The sequence below is a fragment of the Coturnix japonica genome, chromosome 35, assembly GCF_054131305.1.
Source record: "Coturnix japonica strain WE chromosome 35, WE-NBRP24, whole genome shotgun sequence".
Taxonomy (NCBI): Eukaryota; Metazoa; Chordata; class Aves; order Galliformes; family Phasianidae; genus Coturnix; species Coturnix japonica.
The window spans coordinates 4,053,917-4,075,151 of NC_140697.1; the positions used below are offsets into that span (position 1 = coordinate 4,053,917).

A 21,235-nucleotide genomic window follows, 5' to 3' on the forward strand; every position below is an offset into this window, starting at 1 on the left:
TGTGACAGTACAAAATTGCTTTATGCTTTATGACTTCTCAGCTTCTTGAATAATGCTATTTCTGTTTAATGCATGAACGTCAATCAAAAATGTGGACCATAAAGTACACTTAGGGTTAAACAGAGATTCCTGAGAGAATAGTAAAACATGCACATTTTTACATTTATGGACACTGAATCCAATCCATTTTTTAATGATATGGATTTTTTTTCTTTATTGAAGGATGGAACTGGCCATATATATTCTTGTCGTTAATCAATAATCTCTATTGTTTTTAATTTTATGTTATGAAAGTCTAGAAAGCACAGCTGACCTAGAGAGTACTGACTTGACTCAGGTAGATGGCAGCCAGGGGATGCTGATTTATTATGAAACCTGGGAAAGATCCAAGTGAATCTTCCTGCTCATTTTTATTTTCCCTATTGAGTGGCATCAGATTTTCAAGTAACAAATTCAATGTTTGTGTGTGAAAAGTGCTTGATCAGTTCTTTCCACAACAAAAAACATGAAACCTGAATGGATTATTGTGAAGTTTTGATTCCAATGCAGATTTTATTTGATTCTGCCATTTAAGGCTTTAGGAAATACTAATTGAGTGATGTAATGATTGACAAGATTTAGGAACTTTTACTGTAGAGAGCAGAATTCTTTTAAGATTTTGTCTAGCAAGATTTCTTGGATTGTGTTCCTGATTTTAAAGTTTACTGTTACTACACATTCCAATCTATTTGTCATCTGGGAAGGGAATTGCTGTAGCCTGTAGCTGTGGTTGTTCATTCCAATCACTGCTTAGAAAATGTTTGAAAACCTATTATCAGGAAATAGTAGTGGTTGCAGTACTAACAAAGTTGCAAAAGTTACTATAACTTCTCTGCTTGCAGTATAGCCTCTCTCCTGCTAAATCTGCATTCATGCAATTTGGCTGAGATTTCTGAAGGCCATTAATTTGCTTGCAAATGTTCGGCATTTTTAAATTAACCGGTGAGCTGAGCTGCCCATTAATCATAAGATGAAGAGCCACCACTCATAGTGACAATAAGGCTATGTGTCTTAGTCAAAAATTTTACACCAGTTGTAGCAGCTACAGTAAAATAATTTCAGAAGATAAAACACAGAGGGCTCTAACCTTATTAAAACATGTCAGTAAATAATAGTTGTTTCTTACTGGCTTAATTTCAGAAGTTTCTAAGATGTTTAGTTCCAACACCTGAGTGGACTATTGTAAATTATATATAACTGTTGTTACTTTGCTTAATAAAAATGTTAATAACTGTGCAAAACTGAGCTCATTTCAGTGCCATGATGTCATTTTATCATGGAAAACAGCATAATCGAGCAAGACAAAAAATCTAAGTGTGTTTAATATCAGGTTAAACTGCCTTTGGAATGAGAAGTATTGATCGGGTGCTGCTGCTGTTGTTGGAAATTTATCAATTTACCTTAAAAGGTATTATATCTGTATCTATAAATTATCTATAAATTCAGTTTGGGTCTTTTTGTTTGTTTCTTTTATCCTACAGCAGAATCTGTGACATAACGTTGACGCTAAAAATGAGCATTCAGTTCATTGTATGAATGAAACTGATTGTTTTATTATCCTTTTGGGTCTTGTGGCCAAGCATGTTTTCACATGTAAATGTTAAGAAAAAGCTTTTTGTCTCTCTTCCCATCATTTGCATGAGAATAATTACTTCAGTTTAGCTATGGCAAAAGTTATGTCCTATTCTTTCTTCAAGTTGCACCCTGTGGTCAGCAAATTATGGTCCTGTAAGCTGCATGTCTTTATCTGATGTCCTTTTAATTAACTTCACGATATCACAGTTATGGAAGTGTATCAGACGCTTGGACAAACTGAAGAGTACTTGTTATGTTAACAGTTTTAACTCCTTATGAACTCATCCCACAAGATCTGTATGTTGAAAAACCAAGCATTAACCCAATCTGTAAGAGGTGTGCGTTTTTGCCAGCAATGAACAAGAGCCTGCATGCCATGCTCATCAAAATCTTCACCAGCGGAGGTGGTTGCCTCTGTTCAAACCACCACCACCACCTTACTGTGCTCTCAGCCACTGTTTGGTCTCCATATACTTATTCACAAGTGTCAGTGAATGTCAGTGGATACCATTTGATCTACATGGAGGAATTCAGTAGGAAGTCAGCATGTCTGTAAGGCTGTGAAGGCTTCTTGACAAGCCACTTGCTAAGTAGTCTTTTCATGTAGATTTTATGTGATGGGTAATTTAAAATTTTCACAGAAATTATAAAACTTCCAACAGATTTTGTGTGCATTTCCCCTCAACCACACACAACAGAGCAGATTCTGCAAAGACAGAGACCATGCCATGCAGCCTGCGAGTTATTTTCCTGAGGACAACGTTTAATAACGTTGTGTATTAGAAATTTACTATGCTACAAGAATAGCTTTATGTGAAATCTTATGAATTTGGAATATTAATGTAAGATAAATGACTTTTAAATTGATTTCCAGAATGCAATTGATTGTGTTTGCCTGGGATGAATAAGAAGTTATCCACACTTATCTAAAACTTAGATATGCTGCTTCTGAGCAAGTCAGAGAATTATGTAGTATTTCTGATAAGGTGCAATGTATTACACAGTGCCTTAGATTATTTGACAAAAAGGAAAGCTGTGTTTTGGTAAAGCATGTCTTTAAACCATCCTGTATAGGTGAGGAAAAAGTTGGATTTTCAATTTATTAAAAGCAGAAGTATAACAAACTTTGTGCTTACATCTCTGGAACTGATTTCTCCTTGTGTCTAAAGAAGAAACTCGAGTACCACGAATAGAACTTTCTGAAAGAAGCGACATGGTTGGATCTGATTTGAAAAGAGCAATAGTAGGCATATGTCGTGTATCATTATAGGGGAGAACTGGTGACAGTATTATTCATTATGTGGTTTCAGAGTGTCCTAAATTGGTGTATAAAATTATTGGAAGTGGATGATTTCCCTAGATTACTGCTTAATAGTGACTAAAGGGCCCGCATTACTCATATTTGCAATGAAAACAGTGCCAAAAACAGCAGTAGTTGACTGGAATGAAATGTGGAGCCCTCAGGGTTTTAGCTTGAGATGCAGCTTAATTGTGTGTCTCTTGCTTAATACAAATGTCCCTGAGTCTCTGAGGCTGGTGTATTTTCAACACTTGCAAATTGATCCAGCATTTTCCAAAGTATTTACTGTGTTTTTTCTTGATTGCTTTCTAAACAAATTATTAGAATTACTTTGCAGAATAAAAATAGGTTTCCCTGTTTCTGACTGTTTATCATTATTGAATTCGGTGTTCTTTCAGCTTCCTATCAGCTTTTGTTTGCTTTCTTTATCTGCTTAATCTCCTAAAATGATGTGGTTAGAAGACAGTCTGAATTTTCATGAATGGAATATTCCTTTTGCCCTTCTTGAGAAGGTGTACAAATAATGTGTTTCTTATACTTGTAAATGAAATACAAATGTTGGGAATTACTTTTCAATGAATGTTTTAATGAAATTTTACTGAAGAATTTTAAGGAAGAGTTTAAACTATGGCATTTCTTAGACTTTAGAAGAAAATGTTACTTTTCCTTGAATAGTAACATTATTTTACATTTTACATATTTAACATTACCCTGTTAGTCCTAGGGTATGCACAGAGCATGCCTATAGAAGAACTAAACTAAACCGTATATTAAATGTGATTCAAATGGGACATATTTCTTATTGAGTGATTAGATGCCATTGATCAGTACAGTTGCACATCAGTGTCTCATCCCTGTAACTTTTTTCTACTGCTTTACATAGTCAAAAGATGTAATGCTTTACCCACTCTGCTTTCCATAGGCTTCATGCTGTCAATATCCCTATCTGTTAAACCCTTTGTCCCAAACTGTAAAGAATGCATGGGAATATTAATTGAAATTACTGTATTTATTTCTCTCTGAGGCAATGTATCTGTGTAATATACTACTATGTCTGATGGCTGCAGATCTTGGAATTCACATTCACGATAGCAGATACTTTGTGCTAAAGATAATAGGAGGCTGCTTTGCTAGAAGCATCATCTTTTATGTCTGTTTAGTTGTATGAAGGCAAAGCTTAAGGCATTTATATGACGCATATCAATATTCATAGTGACAAAACTTCTAAAATATTCAGGGAGTGAATGTTCACCTCTTCTGTGTTCATCTGGAAAGAAATGATGACATCTCCCATAACTGTGGGATATAAAACCAGATGGAACGGCATCTCTGCTTTTCTGTGGAAAACATCTTGGAAACTGGAAACAATCAGACAGTCAAGCCAGCAGTGCAGTGTGTGCAGGGAGGTGCTCAAAATAAAAGTCCATTTCTTATTCCTCTTCCCATATTATCTGTAACTCCAAAAGTAGCCGTAAAACTCCATTTTCTGTATTTCTGGAAAGAATACGTACTTTTCTTCTACTTTCCACTAAAACTATAGTTAGTCATTTTTTCAGGTTTGCAGTCTGTTTTGCCTGTGTCAATAATTGGCATGTGTAATCTCTCTGTCCTTACGCTAAATCACAGGATTCTTTTCCAAAGTGAGAGTGGAGTGGTGATGCGTAGCTGCCCACCTGTGTTAAGCCCCCACACTCTTAAGGTATCAAAACTATTTTTGCAGTGAACATTTATGTTGCTTTGCCCCTAAACCTGTAGCAGAATCACAGTAGCCACTGTGTTTATATTCAGCTCTGTCAAAACAACCAGTACAATGCACGGGCTTATTTATAGCAGAAATATTCAGGAGAGAATTGCTGCAAGTGAGGCAGTTCCGGATTCAGCTCCTCTGGCTTGCAGAAAACATTTCTTATATGCTTTTTTTTTTGGAAAGGAATAGTCAGTGGTATGTATGTTTCTAACTGTATTTTTGCCTGACTGTTCTCCAGTATCAAATACTTAAAATTCCGTGGCACTCTAAATCGGTAGCTCTATATTAATTAGTCCTACTTCCAAAGCTGTACTGATACCGTCAGCAATGCCTGCAAGAAATAAAGTGAATGAAGCAAAAAGATGCTCTGGCATCAAGCAAATTTTACTGGAGTTGATAATGTTGACTTAGTAGGAAAAAAATACTCTTGAGTTCTTGAATTACTAGAGAAATTGCGTGGTCTGTAGTACAAGGAAGGTTTACAATAGTATCTCTTACTCTTTGAAGTTCTCATTGAGTTATTTTGTCTTAGCAGGTAGGTTGAGTATAAACTAGTACAGTGTTCCTTCCTCTTCATTCAGTTTAGAACGATAGCTGCCATTTAGAGCAACATATCAATGTGGCATGAGCAAAGAAACCTATATATCATTGTGTAGTCTTAATATGCTTGAATTCCTTCCAAGTTGTACAGAGTGATCAATTGATTTATTTTAAAAATCATTCAAATTTTGGAGCTGTGAGCAAACCTGGTTAAAACACATTTAAATATTCAGATCTAATGAGAACTGGGTATTTTGCTATAGCATAGCAAATGGAACAAGAGGTGCAATCATTACAGCAAATAGAACAAAAGCTGCAATCATTACAGCTCTGAAATATTTTGTGCAAATCTATTGAGCCTTACTTTTTAATTCACTAATTCGATATTAGCATTCTATTTGATGTCATTCCTTGAGCACCTCCTATTTAAATTAACAGTACTGACATTGTAACCTAATAGGCTCATCTTTCACCCACACTTTAATTTCTCAGAAACGATTAAAAAATGAAACATTTATTATTTATCACTACATTATTTTGCATTTTCTCTGATCAGTAAGCAATACTCTATGGCAGTAATAAAATTTGGAAGATGACACTTGAGATTTTCACCGTCAGCACTTCCCAAGACTTAATATTTGCATAAATCTTTGTTTAAAGCTGAAAAAACTTTTAAATTTAATTTTAACTTTATTATTTTGCTTATCATAAGTATTAAATGGCTTCATTTACTTTCTGAACAAGCTATTAGAGGCTGCTGTGTATGAAACATAGGCAGAGTAGCCTAAAAATAGGAAATAAACTGTGACACAGTTGGAATTTCTTCATTGCCGTATGCAGTGTCTTATGTGACCTGTTTCCTATTCACTTGAATGGGACTGGGGTTTGGCCACATTATACCATAGGAATACATACAGAGTAGGTCTGCAGTATAGGGTGGGAGCGAGAGACAGACATCATGAATTTGTGCTAACACTTTTCCTGATATTTTCATTGCTTAGAGAATTAGGAGATACTGATGCAGTGAGATATCAGATTCAGAAATAAGCTTATTTTAAAGAATATATACTTAAAACTGTATGTATAAACTGTATATTTGTCTCTTCAGCCTTTACTTAAACCAACATATAATGTCGTTATTTTAGAATATATTATAAAACAAGAATTGTAATAATTATGGCTGCCATGATGACTGTAGGCTATACTCTTCAGCCCACGGATGTACTCAGTGCAAGGAATAATTATTTTCCAGTGGCTTTTTTTTAAGGGAGAGAAACTTTCAAAATGCCAAGCTCCTGTAGGTACCAGAACTTGTCTTGCCCCAAAGCACTTCTGACTACAGTCTCTTTAGAAGAGGGAGATGAAATTCTCTGTTGCCAGATCCACACTCTGTGTTGTTACATCAAGTGCTCCATTATTTCTTAAGCCCCGTCAGTGATTTCATAGTGTCCCTGTGCAAGCCTTTTTAATTTCTAGTGTAGAAGGATTTGCTGATTACTGGCAGTTCTTTGATCACTTCTTCAAACAACTGATTGTAATAATTATAATGTTCTTATTTAATGAGGCAGCACCCCTATAAGGGCTAAGCAAATATTATTTATGGCTCAAGTAATTCAGGTAGAGAAAAGTTTAAATCATCGTGAAGGACTGAAGGAAGAGCTCCAGTATTTCTGTCTCAGATTTCTTAGAAAGAAATATGAGTGTTTACATCCTATAAGATTTGCTCAGCAGATCTGATGCTACACAAAAGCATGGAACTTTTTGTACATAAATATGAGGACAGTGCATAGATCTTTGCTGTCATAATTTCAATTCTTATTTGAAAATGAACCTCCAAGAGTTACTGCATAGTATTTGTTCATATATTTTCAGTTTGTCACTTTTTATACTTTTCTGCCAAAACTTTCCTCCTTTCTGCACTCTCAAAAAAAGCTTATGCAAAGTTTCTGCTTAGAAACAAATGATTTTTCAAGGTCTTATTTGCATCCAGTAACTTGCATTGGACAGGAGTAGGACCTAAGGAAACCAACAACCCTTGCTACAATACAGCCTCTTTAACTGAAATACCTGTGCTGGCATGTAGCCCTAATAGTGACATAGTCATACGGGTAAGGATTGTTTGGCAAAGAACAGGTGACTGTTAAAAAGTAGGATAAGGTACATCAGAAAATGGTGTTTGTTGACATAACTTGTAACTCTGGGAAGACTGTTTGACCAGCGAAGTGCACAGTACTCTTCCTTTGGCAGCTTTCACACACGTCTGAATTAATTTATTGTGTAGTTTTGCAGAATTGCTCTTGCAAGCCTTAGTTCCCATATGTGATTGCCTTTGCAAATGTGGAGTTAAATTCAAGCTAACACTTAAGAGTAGGTTGGAGTATGGAAGAGTGGGCAAAGAAATACTGTAGGCACAATTAACGTTTAGAATGCTGAATAGAAATAAAACCTTCTTAAGATTAGCCAAATGAATATATTTGTTGGCTTTACATTTTATTCACCCCCAAAACTCTTTGAGGTTTCATAATGAGGAGCCTCTGAAACAATGCTGGGAAACTGTCACAAATAGTATCATAATGTTTGATATAAGTATACTCTTGAGGCACTGTATGCCAAGCAGCAAAAAATGAACAAACAAAAAGATAAAGTTTTCAAGCATCTCTTCCAAAAACAAGCAGGCTAATTATGTTAGCAAACTACATAGGGAGGTTGCCTTTTCTTTCCTTGGTCTCTGAAAACATTAGCATCCATGAAATTTTATTTTTTAGTTGTCAGTCCTCAGAGTCTCAGTGGATTCTTTCACAGATGATTCATGAGGGCAAAGGTCTTCAATAATTTCCACATCATACTGAGCGAGTCTCTGACTTATAGTGTGCCACTTCTTCCTTGCATATTACACCATGCAGATTTCCTTTGCACCAGGCAGTTCTCCCATATTACTGTTCTTCATTTCCCTTATATATTATCCTTATTTTCTCTTTCCATATTTTATCAAAACTTGGTACCTGGAGCGGGACGGTGCATTTCTTTCTTATGTCTGTCTGCCTTTAAATCAGAGGAGGATAACCAAATATGATTAGAATTTATACCAGGGACAGATTTTGTTCATTTCAAATCGGAGTGACCTGTGGGTAAGAGGATTTATTGAAAGGTAATGACATTAACTGCTAGTTCAAAACTGAACAGAGATAAAGGGTCAGTCAGTTCAGTGAGAGGGCAAACAATATTAAATGGATGGAGTAGGTTAAGAACATCACACTTGGATACCTGCTTTCCTCTTGAAATAAGGAAAAATACAGTAGCAACACTGGCCATATGTGTAATATATTCAAAACAGTTTGCTTTAAGTTAAAACAAATGGATGTGGGAAATCTTTCAAAAATATTATGGAGTGCTTTATAGCAAACAACTACATATAGAATTCATTTGGTTTTTTATGTGCAACAGAACAATACTGGAGATAATCAGTAAGAGAAGAAACCTGCAGATCTTTTAAGAAACTGTCTTTGAATATGTGCACCATTTTAAAACTAAAACTACAGTTGGCCAGGGGTAGCTGCTGCTTGGGGATTATCTGGGCATCAGTTGGTGAGTGGTGAGACCTCACGTGGCTGGTGGGGTGTCAGATGTTAAGTGGGGATCAGTTGGTGGGTGGCAAGTAATTGTGTTGTGGAGGTAGATAGTTACCATGATATGTTAATATGTTAACCAATAGTTACCATTGCATGTTTGTTTCCAGTCAAACAAACAAACAAAAAAGTAAACCTTTAAGAAAAGCTTCCTTTTTTTTTTTTTCCCCCCAAAATAGGCGATATTTTTTGTTTCACCAAAATTAAACTTTACCTAATAAATCACAATCTTGAAAGCGAACATACAGCCAGTGTTACAATTAGTGAAGCTATGTAAGATAACCCAGTTTTGTAGTGTCCTGTAACTTTCTTGGTGAAAGTGAATGTGGTTGTGCTCTTATTAAATCGGTACCGATGATAATCTTAATAATTTACTACTGTGAGGTGATGATAAGGCTGCATTTTTGAAAAGAAAAAAAATTAATTTTAGCTATACTTAAAATTGCTTGAAATATTTAGAATGCATTTCGTGAATCAGTAATTTGAAGAATCATAAAAATAATTACAATTGGGGAAGTGGTTAAAATAGATGTATTTTGCCTAGTTGTGTTAAGGAAACAGCAGTAATTCCCATTCTAATTATAAAAATATTAAATTTAGGTTGTGGCATACAGAATAGTAATTTAGGTAATCATGTGATGGAACTGAATTTCTTCTTGGTTACCGAAAGGCCTTTCTCTATTCTGTTGCAATTGGTAGTAATACAGACCTAATTTCAATGCTAAAATATGTATTCTGGCTGGACAGTGGTCTCTTTTTCCACTTTTCTTTATTCAGATACCAGTAACGTGAGGTGGTTTTGGACTTCAGAATGGAACCTTGCTTATATGAGTTATCATCAGTGGGACTCTATTTAGCAGTGGCATTGGCAAAGACTTGGAGGAACTGGTAGAGGCCATTGCTCATATCACCTCTACAAAGCTGACCAGAAACAAGGGAAGGTGAGCATTACATTATAAACACAACCTTACTTTCCATTTGATACATCAAGTTGATAATGGCTCGTAGGGGTAGACGTAGTTCAGAAGGGAAGTCATTCTGAGTATAGGGTTTCCAGTAGGATCAGCACATAAAAATCACCCATTTGATTTGCTTGGAACAGTTGTGAGGCGTTTATCTTTACAAGCTTTGTTTGCGTTATTGTCGTTGTCCATAGAATAGAAGAAATTTTTAAAAGCTGTTTTAAAAAAAAGTCTTGGTTTCTCTTTGACTGATGAGTTGTCCAAAGATAATAAGCTGGAGAAAGTAACCATATAGTTTATTGTGGTCTCTTTGTTTCAATAAAAAGGAAGGAAAGAAAAAAGGAAGAAAATGCATTTCCAGAAAGAGTTAAGCCATTTTTCTATTTACACGGTTTATTTCACAAGTGTCTGACTCATTGGGCATAACCAGCACAGTTAAATTACAAAATTACTATTTGGTTCTTTATTATTGACTACAATTCAAAGCTGCTTCAAGCCTTCCAAATTTAATCCCCCCAGTTCTTTGCCAAGAACATTACCTTTTATTTTCAGCATTAAACTGTATAAGATACCCCTTAGGCTACATGTGAGCTCACCCTCCATGATAGGAGCTAACAGAGTGTATCAATTGTTCATGATTTCCTATTCTCCTGTAAATTGGGAGAGGCGGGAGGAGCAGTGGGATGCGAATTCTGTATTGTCAGCAGTTCTGCAGGCTCTGGCTCAGGCAGTGCATGTCGAGGTAATTAATTCTGGAATGTTTTCAGCTCTTCATTCTGAGTTACCGTTTAGCAACCTGTCAAAACTGAACTAATAAGGCCATTGCGTGTATTTTGATATGGTTACTTTAACTGTAGGAATCCTACTTCTCTTTCCCCTTTTGGTTCAAATGATGTTAAGAAACTGCAACGAGACAGTTAACATAGAAGAAAAGGCTTTTTCACCAAGATGCGATACAACCTTTAGTGAAGATTTTGCTCTAGCCAATTAATTTGGTTTAAATACTCCAAGATTTATGAGTATATTTTGTGAGCTTAATCATCCTTGTGCTCCTCCTCCTATTCCAAAATGGAGAGTTTTCTCATGATTTTATTGCATTGCAAATGTAGAATGGTTATTTATATCTATAACTGCTTAATTGTAGTGTCTTTTATTTGTCGAAATTAGCTCTGAACTTAGGTATAAATTTAAACAAATGAAATCTCACATACATTTTGAAGCTCAAATGCATTTTGATAGATTTGGATTATAAATGATAGAGAATTAGCTTTCATAATGCTGAAAAATCTGTTTAATCAGAAGAAAATATTCTGAAGAAAATATTCTGAAATATATTTATTTCTTTTTATTCCTAAACAAACTACAGTCAAGTTCTACCCATAATATTTAGGAAGTAATGCCCGAAGTTGTCTAGAAGACAAGTATGGACTGCTTTTCAGATGTTCTCAGATACTGGCTTTAAGGGGAAGATCAGCATGAGGATACAATTACAGGCACAGCTGCACGTATATCAGTCTTTTCTGCCTTAGACAATGTATATAGTCTGTAGATAGAGTCTGTGTGAGCAGTATCTCACATACACAATACCGCATCTGAAAATTTCCTGGTTGCTCACTGAATGTTGAGGTGATGAAATCTGACCAATTTGCTTATACTTGCGTATAGAGAGGCCTCTGTTGTATGTGCGACATGTCAATCTGGCTTTTAAATGTAGTATAGTACGTAACAGGCATACACTGAGATAACCTATTCCAGCCTACAATTCTAATTCTACATGGATACATATGTATATATCACTAGTACAGTTTAACATGTGACTTCCTGTGTGCTGCGACTGACCACAAATGAAATAGCCTTATAAAAATGTAGATACAGATATAAAGGAAATGTTGATATTGAATACATTGTAAACACAACCCAAAACTTATGTAAAAGATCTTCTGGGGAATGTACTGCAAACATAAACCGTGTTGATCCAAATTTAGAGTCTAGCAGAACCCTTTTCTTAGGGATTTTTTGTTCTCCCTTTTATGAAACAGTCTTTTTCATGAGAAACAGAATGAAGCCATTTCTTTGTTCTCTAAATGACTTTCTGTCCTAGTGCTTAAGCCAGGAAACTTTCTTACACATTTATTTATTTTTTTCTGTAGGCCTTAATCCAGTTTGGTTTATCTAAGCCTTGCAGTGTTCCTCCCTCATCTTTTCTCTTCAGCTTTTCTACTATTTCTCTTCAGTCTATTAAACAAGCCTAAAACTGACTCCATCCCCAGATTCTAAGGCTGTGCTTTCAGGGTAGTTTATCAGCTTTACGATATATTAATTTAATGTGCAGCTATTGTTTGAAGTTGAAATAGCTGAAATAATCTGGCTTCTTTTTGCTAGTCTTATATGTTCCCGAAATCTATACTTATAGAACAGATATTGCAGAAGGGCATTATAATTCTGTTTGGAAAGAGCTAAACTTTTCTAATCTAAAGATTATCTAATCCATCATTTTTCTTTAAAGCTTAGTTCAATCCTTAATTATTCATACTGGTATATTTTTATCTGGTTTACACATTCTTTCTGTGATTTAGTTAATTGCGTGAGAGGAAGGCTATTAAAGGAAATAAACTTTTGAATAGTTATTCGGAGAGTTTAGCTGGAGGAACGAGGTTACACCAGGGATCGAATCCAGCTTAGAAAAAAATCTTTATTACAATCAGTGATGGAGAGAAATAGGAGAAGAATCCAATTTGACTTTCAAATCCCAGGTTGCGATTGAGCTGGAATTTGGAGCGAGCAACTTTTAAGTCGTAAACAAAGAGTGTTTGATAAGGAAATATTTGAGGGAAAATAAATGATACCCCAGGATACCATTTTTACAGAACCATTTCTTCGAGTTGAACCAAGTTGTGATAAAATCTGGTGTGAAATAATTTTATGGGATATGAATAATTTTAAATGCACATTTAGTAAGAGGATTCTTTTACTTCCATCAGTTTTCTGTAATATTTGGAGGTGGCCAGCAGGATTTTGCAATTTTAGATAAGCTTCCCTACTTTAAACGTCTTCTAAGCTAAGCAGAGTAAGCAGCTTGTAGTTCAGAATTTAGAATTATATTTAAGCATTGCTATTCAGAAAATCATACAGCTTTAACTCTGTATTTATATCCCAGTGAGATAAATAAAACTTAAGACTGTGTCAGGTTTTTACTAACAAAAGTACTCTACTCAGTTGGCTTCTTTACCTGGCTGAAGCCCTTCAGGCCTTCAAGTGCTCATTAGCTGCCTATTGATTCTGTTAAGAGACTGCAGTCTTCTGAGCTTATCCAAACAATGACAAAATCACACTGGACAGTTCCCTGCTCTGTCTTATCAGAGCTGGCTGCCTGAGCTATTGACAGAGCTGTTATTTGAAGAGAAATAAAGTAAATGCTAGGCTTGCATTTCTGAGCTGTGGTAGGGTTAAAAGTCACCTTTGTCGCAAGAACAGCTTCATTCAGCTTCATTCATCTAATTGCATTGTGGCTAGGGATCAGAGGTGACAGAGGTTCTCCTACAAACCTTTTGTATGTTGGTGTGTTTGTTGTTTTGAACTGTATCTTGATAATGTTTGAGTAAGATTAATACTTTAAGGACAGTATGCCGATGAGCCTGTGTCTTCTTTCTTTTCTCAGCTCTTCTAATTCTTAAGAGAAGATTAGTTATATTATTTGAAGTGTTTCTGAAATGCAGGTTTTGGAAGATAGTTTTCCATTACAGGGACCAATCATCACTCGAGCATTCTTAGACGTTGAGGGCACTTTTAGGTGGTGACAAAAAAAAAATAATCTAACTTAAATGTTGTTTAAATTCATTCTTTATCTTACTGGAGTAAGAGTGTGTGTGTGTGGGGGGGGGGGGGGAGAGGGAGGGGAACAAATTAAGTTAAGACAGGAATGTGTGAAGATGTCAGTGAACTCTGATCTGCTATTCCATCCCATTCTTGAGTTCTTGGATTAAGATCCTATGTGGCATTAACAATATGCAGGTATGAAATGAGGTTCACCTCAAATGCTTACACTCTGTTGAGTAAAACGCTGTTACACTTTATTCATTTATTTATTTATGTACCATAAGGCATCATTAAAGCATTTCTGGTAAATTAGCAAACAAAATAACGAAAACATTGTTACTTCCCTGACTAGAATCACACTTTGCTTCATCTACTTGAGAACTGTTTTTCTGACCCATGGAAATAATTTATTTATTGTAGTAATTCCATATTTGCTTATTATAGTCATTCTGTATATAAATATCGACTTCTGGCACAGAGGCTTTGAAAACAGTCAAATAATATTCCTGGTAATTCACATTTAGAAATGGTGTTTCAAGCTGTGAGCACAGCACTAACTTCTGTTTTATCAACATGAGAAAACCTCTTATCACATCAAATCAGAGCTTATCTCGTGCTAACAGATGGGGAAATCCTTGCCACACTTCTATGACAGGAATTTGCTACTGTATTATTATGTACTCAAAAAGTTATCTTCAAATATTAGTGGGGAGGATTATTTTTGTTCCTGATTTCACAGGGTGAGAGTTAGTGTTTTGTGTTAGGATAGCTGCTTTCATTATGCTTTTACAGTGAACAAGTGGGTTTGAGCACAGAATCTCAGAGGTTGTCGTTGTGCTTTTTTTCCCAGGAGTGTTAGAGCAAATTTATCATGTTTAATTCTTCCAGTGCTATCTTGTTGTTTGTTTCTTTGAGTAAAAAGAAAGTGCTTTGGGGATAAGAAGATCAGTTCATATGCTTGTTGAAGATACTGAACTTGGTGTTTTATTCTACATAACAATTTGCGTAGTGCTTCGAGTTAGGATGTACGTGTTTCTTCTCCTGTTGTTAGCTTTATGACTCTTCTATTGCATGGAAAGTCCATATTGGCACATCAGACAACTGAGTAGGTCTAACAGCATATAATTTTAAGATGCATGTATTGGGTTCTTAACTTGCGGACTGTGGGGGAGCGACCATGGGTGGAGGCCATTCCCTACCCAGCTGCTCTCTCATTCCTCTCCTCAGCAGGACAGGAAGAGAAAACAAGAGTAAAAAGAATATTTCATCTTGTTGCCTTGATTGCTCATGCTAGGAGTCTCAAATATAGAATGTTAAGGTGAATGTGTGAAAAGAAGTTATGAGAGCACGTATACTGATCTGGCTTAGAAGGGCTACTGCTTATTCATCACTGCACCTCCTAGGATTTATGATCGATGAGCTTCCTTTCAGTAAATTTCTAAATGCTTGTTGGAGAAAGTTAATAGAGTCTGTGGAAAATGGAGGCCTTGATCAAAAATGCGAAATGCTGAAATTAAACTCAGGAAGTTTTATGAATATACACGTAGCTGACACCAACCCCTATTTTTTCCTGATTGTTACCAAGTTCAGAGAGGGGTGAGAACAGGTCCAACTACCTCCTCTCAACTTTACAGCTTAGGTTAATTGCATTGTACTTCTAGAGGGGCTGTAATTGCTAGCTTGGGAAAGCTGCATGAGTTCTTTAAAATGCATATTTGTTAAATGACCTTTTTTTTTTCTTTTTTTTTTATTAATAGTAATTGCATAATCTAATATCTTGTATAATCAAAGAATGTTCATTATAGCCCTCTGTTATTATTGTTGTTCAGTTTTTATTCAGAGTAGTTATCTTATGGAATTTCACTGTGTTTTGGGGCAGGAGAGGGGCAAAATTGTAATATTATGAGGAATTGGTGTGAAATTACTCAAGCAGTACGTGGATTAGAAGTGGACACGCTTGTGATGGTTTAGTAGATGAAAGACATAAAAATAAAAAGCTTGTATAGGGTTTTGTATGCAATTTATGTTTTTAAGCGGTGAACTTAATGGAGCTTTTTCATAGAGTAAGAATCTTTTGCATCATTCTATCTTAGAAGATATTGAAGAGGACAGGCCCCTACTACTATCTTAGAGGCTTATAAGCATTTATATACCTCAACATTATTTTGGGGGGTTTTCCATTTAGATATTTAATTTTCTTGGAAAGTAATCTGTGCATTGTTCAAATCCAACATTTTCCCATAGCGTGGCAACAAGTAGGGAACTACAATGTAAATGAAACCAATACTCATGTTAAGAAATTGCTGCTATTTTCAGTTGTGAGTTTCCTGCATGTGTTTTTCAGCGTGGAACTCCTTCATAGGCAAATCATATTCCTTTTTTTTTGAGAGAGAAAGAGGGAGATAGCATCTTCAAAAGGAGCTAAACCTATTCCAGTCTCATCATTATAGAAACTCAAAGTAAAATAACTGAAAACTGTTTTGGTACCCAAGGCCCTGTGTTTATCATTTTCCTTATCATCCTTGATTACAGCACTTGTTCAAAATTAAATTTGAAACCAAATACCTGATGTTTTATGACATATCCCCTTGTCTGGTTATATGTTTAGAATCTCTGAGATGTATGGCTATGGATGGATTGTGTGGTGAGAAGGAATTGTTCTTGAGTCATGAGCTACACATTTATATAAATTAAAACAATGAGCTTTGTCAGTTCTGACAGTCATATTTTTACCTCCATGTAACAATAACAAGCTCAATAATTTTAAAAAGAAAGAAAAAGAAATGGTGTATTGTTATAGGAGTATTTTAACTGCAAATTTTAATTATTTGGTTCAGTAATGTTCAATAATTATTTCATCATAGAAAGCCCTCACAATTCTGTCCATTCAAAAACTAAATGGTTTAATTACCAGTGACTAATTTACAAGGCAACTTCAACATCTCATGACTCCTTGTCTGTCTGAGATTTACAGTCTCTAATAAAAAGCCCTGGCTAGGAGTTATGAATTAACAGCTCATTAAAATGAGAGCATATATTTAGTATTTTCACTTTCTGTCCTCTGCCTCAGTCCTGGCTCTCAGCCCTGTCTCCTCTCACCTGTTAAGGGAGACAGCGTGGTGATTTCAGAACACTTTTGTCATCTCAAATGAAAATGGTGTGTTGTACAAGTGTGTCAGGGTTTGGATTTGTTTTCTTCTGTAATGTTCTGGAATAGTTCATATTCTAAAACACATTCCATGCTGATAAAATGCACCTCAGCTTGATGCGCCTTGGAGGCTGAGGATGCTCCTTTTCCTGCCTGAATATAAGCCACTTCACTTTTGATCCTAGGAAGATGACTATTTTTTTTTCCCAGAGATCAGTTTTAATGTGTTTTCTTTCTTAAAATCATATGTCTTTTGGAGATGTACAATCTGCTTCTAGCTTCAGTTGTAGCTATTTGTGGAAGTATAAAATAATTTAGAAAGGGTTTAAAGTCAAATTTCTGACTGCTTTAAGATAGATCTTTATTTATTTATTACTTAAATGGTAATAGCAGGTCTGGTATTTGTGCTCTGTTCTGCTTTTAGTCTGATTTCTGTGTATTGATCACTGTCTGAGTGTGCAGGCTCAGGGATGGCAGTGAATGGCAGTAAGTGCAATGGCAGTAAGTAACAATGAAGGGGAGAGAGCTTATTGAAACAAAGTTTGGAAGAGAAAATATCTGTGACTACTAAGGCTTTCTGTTCTGATTTGCCTATTTCACCAACACTTGAAAGATGTTCACATAAACCCTCTCCAGAATGTGTACATCTATGAACACACACACACATTTGTGTGCACATCAGTTTCTGTTTTAAATCAAATGGGATGAAAGCTGCTTATTGATTTAAGTAAACATAATTAACTGACAGTCAGTGACCTATACATTCAAGATCAATATTAATAACACAGCAGATAAACTAGTCACTTACAGAACATTAATAAACACCTACGAGTTTCTAAACACCCTTCTGTAATCAATATCAGAAAATTCTGGCCTCTGCCCATTACAGTGTGTGTTCCTTGTTGCACACAGCAGCTGCTGACCCATGTGTGCTTCTTACATAGAGAAGTTTGAGAAGTTCACATTGACTCCCTTATTTCTCTACAATCTTTAATTATTCCTTTGCTTGCTGTTCATATGGTTGATGATAACCTTTCTTGGCAAAGAGTCTTAGATGCTTCTGTCTGAATTAATCCCATACAATGCGAACACATTCCCACCCAGTCCATGGGCTGTGCCGCAGCCACATAACATGCTCACACGGGCAGCTTGTCTGTACCTTAACTTATAATTATGGCTGAGTAAAGAGCAGCAGCATTAACTCGACCCACCATCTCTTACAGTTAATTTAAGGACGCTTGCACAGTTACACAAATCAACTGAAGAAATACTCGGAGACGTTTTTGTTGTTGTTGCTGTTATTTCTCAAATAGCTCTTTGCTTTTGACATTACCATGGGCAAGTGAGATCAGCGACAGTGCAGTGTTCAGTTTTCTTTGCTTTCAAAAGGAGGATTTGTGAGCCTGCTACCATTCAGTAAATTGCCATATTTATGTGAACATATCTGAAGTATCTGGAACAACAATAACAAAAATGTATTAGCTCTCTGTTCATGCTAATGGAAGATGACTTCTAACTTGCTTGTGTGCACTAAGAAAACATCAAATATCTTCATTCCTTCAAACTGACCAAAAGATGGATTTCAAACCCACAATGGCACTACAGTGCATCAAAAATGAAAATGAGATAAGGATTCATCATAGGTTGGAAAATGAGAAGGCTTTTAAACTATCAAGAACACAGTATGTGCTATTCTAATTTTTTTTTCCCACTTCAAGTTTCTGAAATATTTATTAAGGAATAATCTGTAGAATAATGAATATTGCTTTCCTATAGAAGTACAGAATGCATACTTTATTTCTGCTATAACATCTTATTAAATATGGATGTTGTGAATTTCTAGTACCGTTGGGGCCTACTAATGACTGCTCTGTCTTTTACCAAGTAGTTCAGTTAAGGTAAGAAACAAAACAAAACAAGGCCATTAGTTTAGTGATGGCTTCTGAAAACTGGGGGGAAAAGAAAAGCAAAACAAAAGCAGCTGCAGCTTTGCTGTGTGTTGTTAGTTTAAGAATGTTAGAATGCCTCATCTCTAGTAGGATAGTGAAGCATTTCTCTTCACATTCCACATTGTTTGTTGCTGGATAATACTGCAGTTCCAGTGCTCCATTAGTTGAAAAGAGAATACCAGACCACTTGGTTTTATCTGCAGCTTTGAACTGTTGAGAAAATGTTGAGGTCACTCAGTAACAGAACATAGCATAAATCTTTGTGCTGTTTGTCCTTGTATAATCTGGAGGCAGAGCCTGGCTGGAGAAGATTTGACAGTACAGTAAATGAGAAGTATAAAAAGTAAGCTTATTTGCTTGGCTTTTGTATATGAGAGATCAAACTGGATTATTTAATGGTGTTTTCTGACCTAAGCGATTGTGAACAAGTCCTTAAAATGATATTATAAATGGATTCTACTCTGTAGTGCAGGGACGTTATGCTATGAAGGCATGACCTGGAAATGAACTCAGACTTAATCCTTGTGGCTAATTTTGCTTTGTAACTGACATCAAATACACTGCTGCCCCCAGCTGTACCCCAACACACATATAAGTAGTTGAGTTTATCTTAAACTACAAACCAGGTTACAAGAAACTGTGACTTAGGGAGATTTTAAAATATTTGGTATATCTTCATTTAAAATGCTTAAATATGTGAGAGCTGCTCTGAATGTAATGCTTTCTGTGTTCTGATGTTGGCCCATGCCATCAGACAGATGTATGGGAGTAAGTTTGGAACCTTTCTGACCATGCAGATTTATACAAGCAGGGCATGCAGGTTCTTTTTCACTGCCAGTGACAGTGCATAAGTAATAGTGGTGACTGTGCTGAAAATTAGTGGTCTGTGGCTGAGAATTTGCTCTATCAGTAGTTATTGTGGTCTATGGATCTGCTGTAGTTTCCATGTAAATAAAGAGGAGGCGTTCCTTGGGAAGTGACCTGCAGGGAGGAGAGAGAAAAATAGTCTTTTCTATATTTAAGTTTACTGTGCTTATGGCTGCTGAATGGTTTGTCAGTTGAAGTGTCTCTCACTATTAGATGTTAGATCTTACGCTGAAATGTGCTTGTACGTCACTCTGATCCTTCACATTATTTCTTGTATTCATCTGTGAGAACTCATTGGTGTGAAATGAGGGTTTGCTGCAGCTATTTAAGCTACCCAGACATGATTCTGTTTTTGTTTGTTTCAAGCACTGACAGGATAAAAGCTAGTTTTTAATTTGGCTTTAAGTTGCCATAAAGCCTTAAAATAAAAATTAATGTCACATACATTCCTCTATATGACTCTATATGGCATATCGAACTCCCTGGATCCATCTTGAATCTTATACTGCTCCTTCTGTGTTTGCCTATAGGACAATTCTAAGTGTTTTTTCAAATTGTACCAGCCTGCCTTTTTAATATCCCCTATGAGAGGGACATAAATTAAAACCACAGCATACTCAGCTGTGTAGTGCTGCCAGGTTTTCAGTTATTTGACTAAACAGCATTGAGTTGTTGGTTTCCTCAGTACTGAATTTTATAAGGAATAATTTTTCAAATTATTATATTATATATATATAATATATATATATATTCTATATATTCTCTCTCTCTCTCTCTCTCTCTATATATATATATATATTATGTATATAGGAGAGTTTTTGAAGGAGGTTCCTAAGTTGCTGATAATTTCATTATCGAGAAAGTCACGTTTTACTGAATACAGTTGCTGTAATTTTGAGAAGTATGATTCATTTTCATTATAATGTTGTCAGCTACATTGCAGCACTGCTGTGTGAGGCTTTATGGGAAAGCAGTAACTTGACCAGGACACTATTGGAGAAGCAAAATGTAGTGCCTGTTTATATTATCTGTTTGTCAGAGATAGTTGCTTCTCTGACAGTTCAGGTCCTGCGTTCTGCAGGTTCTTAGTGTAAAATTAGTACTAGGGATGCCATCAGATAGCACAGTGTAATGGCAGCCAGGCTCCAGCAGCCATTTTGTATGGATGGACTTTTGTTCTGACTTGGCTCAGATAACCACCTCAGGCTTTGTGGATAAGTTAATGTGTGCAGATATACCCTAACTGTAGAGAAGTTTTCAGCATTATTTAATTGAGGTAGGCAGAATAGTTCTGGCATGCATTAAACTGGGTAGATATTGTGCTAACTGCGGCTCTGAGGCTGACTGGTTTTCTTGGGTAATCTTGTGTCATGTGATTTAATTAAAAAGGAAGTAAAACATTTTCTTAAGTTTCTTATTCAGATAAATACCACAATGCAGATTTATTTTTCATTGTTTTAAACAGGAATCCTAAGATGAAGTATAGTTGATGACTATTAATGATCTTAAGATCCTGCACTGTTTTATTTTGCCTGCAAACCGCCACACTTTTACCTTTCTTTATAGAAAACACAGGCTGGTAAATTCATCAAATTTGCTTAACAGATGGAATATCTTTAAAAAGTTAAACAAACCTTAAGCCAGACAGCTCGTATCTTTCCATTAG

At 35.8% G+C, this 21,235-nt stretch overlaps 1 protein-coding gene across 9 annotated transcripts in view; it reads left to right on the forward strand.

Annotated features, from left to right (window-relative positions):
• LOC146755229 (rho GTPase-activating protein 32-like) overlaps window positions 1–21,235 on the forward strand; it is a 338,547-nt gene that overhangs the window by 111,776 nt on the left and 205,536 nt on the right. Inside the window, exon 2 of one of the 9 annotated variants that reach the window (XM_085526227.1) lies at window positions 9,605–9,768. The exons of the other annotated variants lie outside the window; for them this stretch is intronic. The gene's annotated coding sequence lies outside the window, so the exon portion shown is untranslated. The remainder of the gene's footprint in view (window positions 1–9,604; window positions 9,769–21,235) is intronic. 9 annotated transcript variants of the gene reach the window in all.